The sequence below is a fragment of the Eriocheir sinensis genome, chromosome 7 (assembly GCF_024679095.1).
Source record: "Eriocheir sinensis breed Jianghai 21 chromosome 7, ASM2467909v1, whole genome shotgun sequence".
Classification (NCBI taxonomy): Eukaryota; Metazoa; Arthropoda; class Malacostraca; order Decapoda; family Varunidae; genus Eriocheir; species Eriocheir sinensis.
In genome coordinates, this window is record NC_066515.1 from 23,869,581 (window position 1) to 23,877,479 (window position 7,899).

The following is a 7,899-nucleotide window of genomic DNA, read 5'->3' on the forward strand; positions in this document are numbered from 1 at the left end:
CTTCCTTTCTTCCCATCTCCCCATTCTTCTTCTCCCATCTCATCTCCTTCTCCCTCATCTCCTCACTTCCCACTCCTCTACTCCATCTATTCTCCCTTCTCAGACTCCTTGCCATCCATTCTGCCTTCCCATTCTTCTTTCATCTCATCCTTTCCTCCTCCACATCAAAACTTCCCTCATGATTCCTCCTCCACTTCTCTTTCTTTCCTCGCCTTCTCCTCCTTTATCGCCCTTTCCTGCCTCCCTGAATCTATCCTCCTTCCCTCGTTCTCATTTCATTTGTTCATCATTTTCCCATTTTCACTTTTTCACGTCTTTTTGGTCTTCCGTCTTTCTCATTTCTTTTCCCTCCTGACATGTTCTCCTTTTTTGTCCTTTTTCTGCTTGTCATTTTGTCCTGTTCCTTCTTTATCACATTCTTTTTATCTCCTTCCTTTCGTTCAAATCCTTCTAGTTTGTGTTTTTCTTCTTTCTCCTTTCTTCACCTTCGTTTTTCCATTTCCTTGTACTTCTCTTCCTGTTTCCTCTTTCTCTCCTTTCTTCTCTCCTTCCTTCACTGTTTTCCCTTTCTCCTTCCTTCTTTTCTCTATCTCCTTTCCTTTCCTCTCCTTTAAATCATCATCTTTCCTTCCTCTTTCTCTCCTTTCTCCTCTTCTTCCTTCACAGTTTTCCCTCTCTCTATTTCCCTTTCCCTCTCTCCTTCCTTCTCTTCTTTATCTCCTTCCTTTCCTCTCCTTTAAATTATCATCTTTCCTCCCTCTTTCTCTCCTTTTTCCTCTTCTTCTTTCACTGTTTCCCTTTCCCTCTCTCCTTCCTTCTCTTCTCTATCTCCTTCCTTTCCTTTCCTCTCCTTTCAATTATCATCCCTCTCCCTTTTTCCTCCACTTCTTCCTTTTGTTTTTTCTCTCCTTTTTCTCTTTTCTCTCAATTATTATTTATCCTCCATACTTTTTATGTTCTCTCTCTCCCTCTCTTCTCTCTCTTATTTTCTTTTCCTTGTCTTTCCTGTTCGCCCTGTCATCATTCTCCTTTTTTCCCTTATTTTTTCTCCGCTTTTTCCCTTCTGCCTCTCTCCTTTCACTTTTTTTCCTCTGTTCCTTCCACATGTGTTCTTACCTGTTGTTCTTACTGTTGTTCTTACCTGTTTTCTGTTTTTATCTCTTATTTTTACTTCCTTTTACCTGTTCTCCGTTTTATACCTGTTTTATACCTGTTCTTATGTTATCTTCCTTGTTTTTTTTACCTGTTATTCTCACCTGTTCTCTGTTGTCCATATGTTGTAATTACCTTTTTTTAACCTTTATTTACCTGTTCTTACCTGCCGTTCTCTCGTCTTCAGGTAATGGTCGGCAGCCTACGTGTCTTCCTTCCCTCCTTCACGCCTCAGGTAAGTGCTGACGCCTTGCTTTGTTGTGCTGACGGCTGCGTGATAGATAGATAGTTTAATAGAAAGATGGATGGAGAGGGTAGTAGTTTTTTTTACAGTAAAGGAAGCAGCTCAAGGGTAAAATGAATACAAACAAAATCCTTCTAGTTTTTTTTTCTTCTTTCTCCTTTTCTTCACCTTCTTCGTTTTTCCATTTCCATATACTTCTCTTCCTCTCTCTTCCTTCTTTCTCTCCTTTCTCCTCTTCTTCTTTCACTGTTTTTCATCTCACGTGTAAAGAATAGTAACAATAATAACATTTGAAGGCCTTGCATAGTCGGTTTTGTTCACTCCCATATCGAATCGTTCACCACAGTCATCACAATCATCACCATCATCACCATTCAGTATCCCCAAGCAAGATCACCACCAGTAACATTGCAATCTCCACCTCAAGCCTCACCACCACCACCATCATCACCCGCATCACCACCACCATCACCACCCCCATCACCACCACCATCATCACCATCACACGCATGCCAGATGATCGCTAAACATAGGTGTAATAAAATGTGCTGAGGACCATGACTGAGTTCTTGTGTGTGTGTGTGTGTGTGTGTGTGTGTGTGTGTGTGAGGCAGGAGTCGACACAGGCCAACAGGTAAATGAAATTGCGAATCTAATTGGTTAAAAATATGTCTGTGATCACCGGAATGGACGCCACATTTCGTTCATTATGAGAGAGAGAGAGAGAGAGAGAGAGAGAGAATATATATCTATTTATCTATCTATCTATATATTATACACCCACCTTTACAATGTTCCGGGCTGGTGACTTTCCCTCCCCCCTCCCTCCTCCTCCCCCCTCCCCCCCTCCCTCCCCCCCCTCTGCCATCGGGTGCTTGCTGGTGCGTGGAAATCGGCAGATGGACTTTCATGGAGGCTCAAGATTAATTGTCTCCTTCTTTTATTATTATTGCCGCCTCCAGCCTGTTCTTGGGGCCTCGCACGCACACACGCACGCCTTCACACACGCACACACGCACACACAGGTTCTACACGCACCACACACGTAATAAGTTCTTCCCGCCGCGAACCTCAAACTTAGTCATGGTGGTGGTGAATGTGGTGATTGTGGTAGTGCTGATGGTGGTGATGATGGTTGTCGTGTTTTCCTTTTTGGTTTATTTATTATATATATTTGTGGTTGTTAACTTCACACGCATGCACACACCTGTCACTCGTCATCACACACACACACACACACACACACACACACACACACACACACACACACACACACTCAGACCCCCTGCCCTTTCCACCCACCTCCTCCCTCCACACAGCCGCCATTACCGTCGCCACAAGGAGTCTCGCACGCCCTTCAGAGCAGCAGGATCCGCGCCGCCTCACCGCCAGACAGGTGACGAGAAAATTGAAGAGAATTACATACAAACGAGAATTGGAAATCTTTTTATGACTCGCGGCCGCTTGGGCGAGAACCGCGGCCCGAGGATTAACGTGACATACCTGAGCGCTAAATGGCTGGTAATCACAGTGCTGGCGGGTTCGTTTAATAGCATAAAGTAGATGAAACACGGAGCCACGCCACTACCCGCCACGCCATGCTGCTATGCTATGCTATGCTATGCTACACCGCGCGCACTCTCTTCCTTCCTTCCTTTGCTTTTTCATCCTCCTCCTCCTCCTCCTCCTAGCGGCTTTTCCGATACCCTACGCCCCTGTCCACCCAGCAGTGAATGGGTACCAGGTATTAATCGGGGGTTGTGTCCCGTCTCCTGGGGTCTGTTCCCTTCTCCTATAATTCCTTCCCCTTCTGTCCCTCTCCGGCATATGACCACAGATGTTGCGCCGACTGAACGAAACATTCTTTCCTCCTCCTCCTCCTCCTCCTCCTCCTGCACTTTACCATGATGTACCTCCTCGTTACCTCGTTGTGCTTCCCCCGCTCACGTCTCGCCGCAGCACAAAACACGTATAATGCTGCCTTGTCATTACGTGCTGCACCCTCTCCCTCTCCCTCTCCCCCTCTGCTCCTTTTTCTTCTGCTTCATCCCTATTATTTTGCTCTTATCCTCTTATTCCTTTATTTTACTTGATTTTTTTTGCCTGTTTTTTTTTTTTCGTCTTTCCACCTTTTTATTATCCTGTGCTCTGTTGTTTTTCTGTTGTTTTTTTTATCTCCTTCACTTCCTTTTTTCCTCCTTACATCTGTTTCCCTCGTTCTCTTAAGCTTATTTTTTTCCCTTGCTTCACTTTTTTCCTCTTCTGTCTTTTTTTCCCTTTGTTTCCTTTCTACACACCTTCGTCTCCTTTTTCTTTCCTTTCTTTCCCTCTTCCTTCCTTCCCCTACACTAGACACTCAATTTTTCCCCCTTTCTGTTATTCTGCACCTTTCTCTGTCTCTGTCTCCGTTTCCTTTCCTTTCTTTCCCTCTTCTTTCCTTCCCCTACACTAAACACACATGTTATTTTTCCTTTCTGTTATCCTATACCTCTTTCTCTGTATCTCTCTCCTTTTCCTTCCCTTTCTTTCCCTCTTCTTTCCTTCCCCTACACTAAACACACATGTTATTTTTCCTTTCTGTTATCCTATACTTCTTTCTCTGTATCTCTCTCCTTTTCCTTCCCTTTCTTTCCCTCTTCTTTCCTTCCCCTACACTAGACACTCATTTTTTTCCCTATCTGTTACCCTATACCTCTTTCTCTTTCTCTCTCTCCTCTTCCTTCCCTTTCTTTTCTTCCCCTACACTAGACACTCATTTTTTCCCTATCTGTCACCCTATCCCTCTTCTTTTTTCTCTTTCTCCATTTCCTTTTCTTTCCCTCTTTCCGCCTTTCCGCTGGACCTCAATTTTTTCCCTTCCTCCCTTCTAACACACCTTATTCTCCTTTTCTCTCCTCCTTCCTCCCCCTCGTCTTTTCCTGCACCCATCGCCACGCCACACCTCGCCATCACTCCACTAGGGCCACAATCCGCCCTCATTTGCCTTGCGCCACACACGGACGCCCAACACCTCGCTGCCACATCATCTAGCATGCCAGCGACACCTTTGGGCGGCATTACGGACCATGCCATGACAGACCCGCGCCTCCAAGCATGCACTGGACACACGTAATCCACCTCCTCACCCCCTCATCCACCTCCCATTCATCCACCATCACTCATATCACCTCCACATGTACCGTTTTGTCTTCCATGCGCCGCGTCACACCACCATCATCACCACCACTATTACCACCTCCACCTCCACCACCACCACCGTGAGATCATTACTCAGGTGACTATCATCATATTTTTGCCTTTAATCCACGTCACTAACACAATCCCCTGCAATTTCATCACCACCACCACCACCACCACCATTATCATCACCACCTCCACCACCACCGTGACGCCATTATGCTAGTGTCGCCATCATGCTTGTTTTGGCTTTAATATACATCTCCAACGCCATTACCGCGTTCATCACCACCATCATCACCATTATCACGACACCATTATTCATGTCAGCGCTATATCAAACACATGTCAAGCGTATTATGATCACCATCTCCACCTTCATTATCACCAGTAACTCCAAAGTCATCACTATCATCACCTGCCTCTTGCTGTTCATCTTCTTATTTTACTGTTTTTCTTTAATTCTTTTCTATATTTTCCTTCCATATCCTAACTTTCTTTTTTTATATTTTTTTCTGTTTACTTTTCCGGTTGTCTTTCCTTCTCTTTTCTCCCTTACTTACTTTTACTTTTCACATTTTTTTTTAACATTTTCCTTTAATTCTTTTCTATATTTTCCTTCCATATCCTAACATTCTTTTTTTCTCTTTTTTTTCTGTTTTCTTTCCTAGTCATCTTCCCTTCCCTTTTCTCCCTTCCTACTCCTCTCCGATTACTCCCTTCCTCCCTTCTACTGCCCCCACTTCCCCCCCCCTATCAAGTCTATAACTCACTCCCCTTCCCCTCCTCCACAGTCGCCAGGAAGTCAACAGGTAATTAACCAGGTGTGTCAACAAACAGAGCAGCACCTTCCTAACAACGCCGCTCCCTCCCCATGCTCCCTTCCTACCTTGCTGAGCCCTCGAGGTAGGCATTGAGACAGACAAGGAGGGAGTGTGAGGGAAGGAGGAAGGAGAGTGAGACTTGAATGAGGGTAGGGACAGATGAGAGAAGGAAGACATGGATGAAGTTAATGAAGAAGAGTGGGAGGGAATGGATGAAGGAAAGAAAGGAGAAGGAAAACAAAATGAATGATGTTGAGGAAATATATGAGAATTTATAGACATGGTTGACGCGAAAAAAGAGGAAGAAGAGAGGATGGATAAAGATAAGGAGGAGGGAAGGAAGGCATAGATGAAGTTAAAGAAGAAGAGTGGAAGGGAATGGATGAATGAAAGAAAGGCGTAAATGTATTGAAGGAGGGAGAGGAAGACTATATGGATGAAGTTTGGAAGAGATGAGAATTTGAAGACATGGCTGACGCGAAAAAAAAAAGGAAAAAGAGAGAATGGATAAAGATAAGGAGGGAGGGAAGGAAGGCATAGATGAAGTGAAGGAAGAAAAAAGGAAGAAAGAAAATAACTGAGAAAAATAAAATACCAAGGAACGGAGGAAATAAAAATGTATAAGCTGAAAGAAACCGTGGATGAAGCGAAGAAATAAGGTGACTACGAACAAACAAAGTGGATGGAAAGGCTTGAATGAGGTGTAGGAAGGTGGAAGATGGGGGTGGAAGGGAGCACATTATATAGAGCTGAACGGAGGGAAAAGAAATGTAAGTTTGAGAAAAGGAAAGTTGAGGACGGCAAAATAAGACTGATGGTACTGGAGAGGCAGAAAAGAGAGAGAGAGAGAGAGAGAGAGAGAGAGAGAGAGAGAGAGAAAACAGGTACAGATAAAGGGTTGGGAGGCTGCAGATTGGTTCAAACGGGAGATAAATTAGAGAGGAAGGGAAGGTGAGGGCGTAATGATATTGAATTTAGGAAATGAACGACGCGTAAGTCAGGGAACAACTACGGTGTGTATGAAGGCTGAAACAATAATAGTGATTGGTTAGGGGAGGGAAAAAGAGGTGAGGGGGATTAGGGAAGAAAGATGGGAGAGAGAGACGGGGTTATTGAGGTGCGGAAAAAGATAGATAGACAGATAGATAGTAGATAGGTAGGAAAGAAAAATAAGATAGAAGATACATAGCTAGATACATAGATAGTTAAAAGAGTTAGAAAAGAGTTAAAATGGAAAAGTTAGCAGAGTTAGAGAGAGAGACGGGGATATTGAGGTGCGGAAAAGATAGATAGGTCGAGATAGAGATACATAAATAGATAGATAGAAGAGTTAGAGGAGAGTTAGAAAAGCGTTAAAATAGAAAAGTTAGCAGAGAGAGTAGGAAGAGAGTAGGAAGAGGAGGAGGAGGAGGAGTATAAAGAAGAAATGTGTAACCAATATGACAGGTGTGAAATTGGATTTTAATTGTACTATCCAAACCACTTTCTCGAGCCCGGCTGTAAATGCGAGCGGACAACCTCTATTGGATTTGTCTTTTAACACGCCACACTCATTTTTCGAGGCATTAGCGTGTGAACCCTTTGTGAGCGTGAGGACATGACAACGCTTCATGTCACCGTCACAGATCTATTAACGTTCACACTGCAGCGGAAGAGCGAGGAGGAGGAGGAGGAGGAGGAGGAGGAGGAGGAGGAGGAGGAGGAGGAGGAGGAACAGTCTAGTGGTTGTGTTGGTGGTAGTGGCCCTAGTTATGATGGTGAAGGCAGTATAGGTCAAAAGGAGGCAGGTGAAGTGGGCAGGTGAGGCAGGTAAGGCGCGAGGCAGTTAAGGATGTTAGGAGGACGAGGAGGAAGAGCTTAGTGGTGGTGGTGGTGGTAGTCCTAGTTATGGTGATGGTGAAGGCAATGTAGGTTAAAAGGAGGCAGGTGTTGAGGCAGGTGAAGTGGGCAGGTGAGGCAGGTAAGGCGCGAAGCAGGTAAGGATGTTAGGAGGAACGGATGGATGATAAACACGGCGAGGGAAAAGAGAGGAAATGTAAAGAAAGGAGAGAGAAAAGGGGCAGAGCAAGGAAGGTTAGATTATAATAAAACTACCTTTGTATATAGAAGCCGTACACACACACATACACACACACGCACACGCACACGCACACACAACTCGACCCCCTTCCGTCCCTTCCGTGCCTGCTGCGTTTCCGTTAGCAGAACATGAGCAGTTTCAGGAAAAGCCCCCCCCCCCCCTTCCGCTCCCGTCCCCCCCCCCCTCATGGCTTTCCACCACACCCTCTGCCCCCCCCCCTACCACCCCTTCCCCCCACAACCCCCTGTCACTCTTCCTTCACACGGAGCCGCAAAGTGTCTAATGCAATGCTGGAAAAAAAAGTTAGTGTGAGTTATGATGACGTGCACATGCAAACACACACACACACACACACACACACACACACACACACACACACACACACATACACACGCACACGCCCACCCAAAGCAATCACACAG

General features: G+C 45.1%; 1 long non-coding RNA gene across 1 annotated transcript in view; it reads left to right on the top strand.

The window, feature by feature from the left end:
• LOC126991581 (uncharacterized) overlaps positions 1-1,387 on the top strand; it is a 31,307-nt gene extending 29,920 nt beyond the window's left edge. The window contains exon 3 of the long non-coding RNA XR_007745678.1: positions 1,340-1,387. This is a non-coding gene — a long non-coding RNA (uncharacterized LOC126991581). The remainder of the gene's footprint in view (positions 1-1,339) is intronic.
• Positions 1,388-7,899: the final 6,512 nt, after the last annotated feature.